This window comes from Arachis ipaensis, chromosome B06 (genome assembly GCF_000816755.2).
Source record: "Arachis ipaensis cultivar K30076 chromosome B06, Araip1.1, whole genome shotgun sequence".
Classification (NCBI taxonomy): domain Eukaryota; kingdom Viridiplantae; phylum Streptophyta; class Magnoliopsida; order Fabales; family Fabaceae; genus Arachis; species Arachis ipaensis.
Genome location: NC_029790.2, coordinates 23,376,759 through 23,379,311, shown reverse-complemented (window position 1 = coordinate 23,379,311; position 2,553 = coordinate 23,376,759).

Here is a 2,553-nt window from a genome sequence, read left to right as displayed (position 1 = left end):
TATATATATAGCTAACCCTTAAATAATAAAGCACTTTAGCAAATGAGATGGGAAAGAAAACATTGTACAAACTTGCAAAACAATTAGTAAATTTTAAGCACAGATATATGTTGATGAGTTATTGTACCCTCACTGGATTTTATGTTAACTCTCTGGTCACTCAGTGTTTATTGGGTTTATTCACTCTATTTTTCTTTTTATTCTTAATTTCTATAGTTTTGTTTTTCATCTAACCAATCAACAATTACAGAATATAGTCATACCAAAAAGTCATGAGGTCTTAATTAAGGTTGTAATGGGGCCAAGGTAAAGGTAAGGATTTATGTATAGGTTTAAGTGAGCTAATAAGCGAATCCCTAATTAGACTAAGATCTCACCTAACATACACATCTAGTAAAATAAAATTTCTTTACCTAATTTCCCATAATTTCCCACTTATTGTTACATGCTCATGTTTCACTTTTTATTTTATTTTTTTATTCCATGTGCATTGTTTTCATTGGGAAATTTCCTTTTTGTATTCCCTTTTATTTAGATGCTGAAAAATAACTTTTTTTTTAATGCACATGATGATTAAATCACTTAGATTTTCTCATGAGCATGCTTTCCAAATTTTATTTTATTCCTTTTTACTTTTTTTTTCTACCCTTTTGTTTCTATTATTCATGTTTCCAAAAGGTCTCCCACATTTAACTCTATTCATAATTTTCTATCTTAAGCTAACTAAGGATTCACTTGGGATTTTTCTTTGTTTTTCTGCTTAAGGCTAGTAATTTGGCTAAATAGAATAAAGGGTTTTAAAAGGCTCAAGGGGGTTAACAAGGGTGATGTAAAAGGTAGGCTGATTTGGGGTGAGTGAGCTAAAATCAAATGATGGCCTTAATCATTCTCTTGGTATGTATCTATCCTATATTCTATAATTGGATATATAGATTAAAGCAAAGTAAAGAACATCAGAATAAAAAGAAATGTGACACACAGAAATGAAATTATGGTTTGAATGCAACCATACAATTTAAGCTCAAGACTCACAGGCTGTGTGTTCTCTAACTCAAGCATCATATATCATTCATATATTGTATGCAGGTTTAGTTAAAAATTCCCATTATTCTCTTGAAAAAAAATTATTTAGGGTAGCTTTTAAAGTTTTAATGTTCCTCCTTGATGAAATGTTGTCAACTAACATGTAATGCTATACATACAAGGTGTGGGTTGTTTTGATTCTGTTAAAGTTTCTAGTTTACTTCCTTTTTATATTTTTCTACTTAAACTATGCTATCTTATGATAAAAAGGGTAAACTATACTAATTAATCCACTAATAAATCAGAATTGCAAACTAAACTAAATAACTAAAATATGAACAAAAAATGCAAAATGCAGAAAATAGAGTAAAATACACAAGTAGCAATGTATAAGTACTCCGAAAATAACAGTAAAAGAAAAAGAGGAAAATACAGAAAAAAAATATCCAAAATAAAAGAAAAAGTATGTAGTGGTTCACCAAAATAAACGCCAGAGATGGCGACCTCCCCACACTTAAAATGAAGCATCGTCCTCGATGCCCAATCAAGACTGGTGTGAAGGAGTGTCATCAATGGTAGGGATGGTAGCTGGGGTCTCCGTGGCAGTGGTGGGCTAAGGGTCTGGCTGCTGTGGAGGTGGTACAGACTGGAGCGGGATCTCCGGATCTGCAGCCTCTATCTGGGGCATAACCTCCTGATGCGGGGTAGCCTGCTCTGTGGCTGCCTGCTGATGAGTCTCCGCCTGGGAATGAGGCTCCTCCTCATGCTCATCCTCCTCCTCGTGCTCATCCTCTGATGGCTCTGAAGGGGTGTCGGGCTCGGAGGGGATGTCAGCACCCTGTTTGATCATCAGCTTCAGATGGGAATAGCGTCGCCTGCTGCGGCGCTCTAATCTCTCATACCGGCGCCTGTTACGGCACTCCATCTGATCAAGCTAGCGGAATAGACGGTGCACGAGGTGATAGACCGGCTCAGAGGCGGGTGGAGGTGCAGTGGTGGCAGTAGGGGCAGCTGGGGCAGCTGTGGATGAAAAAGGTCCAGCAGACGGAGGGGCTGTCTCATCAGTAGCAGTGATAGGTGGTGGTCTGTAGCCCAAAGCAAGGAAGTTCCTACTGTGCGGGATGATCTTCCTGCAGTCCGCTGCTGGTGGTCTCTCATCGGCATCCTCCCAAGGCACATCAGCCTGACGGCTTAGTGATGAGCGGATATTTTATACGCTTTTTGGGGTTAATTTCATATAGTTTTTAGTATGTTTTAGTTAGTTTTTAGTTTATTTTCATTAGTTTTTAGGAAAAATTCATATTTCTGGACTTTACTATGAATTGTGTGTTTTTCTGTAATTTTAGGTATTTTTCTGGCTGAAATTAAGGGAGCTGAGCAAAAATCTGATTCAGGCTGAAAAAGGACTGCTGATGTTGTTGGATTCTGACCTCCCTGCACTCAAAGTGAATTTTCTGGAGCTACAGAACTCAAAATGGCGCGCTTTCAATTGCGTTGGAAAGTAGACATCCAGGGCTTTCCAGAAATATA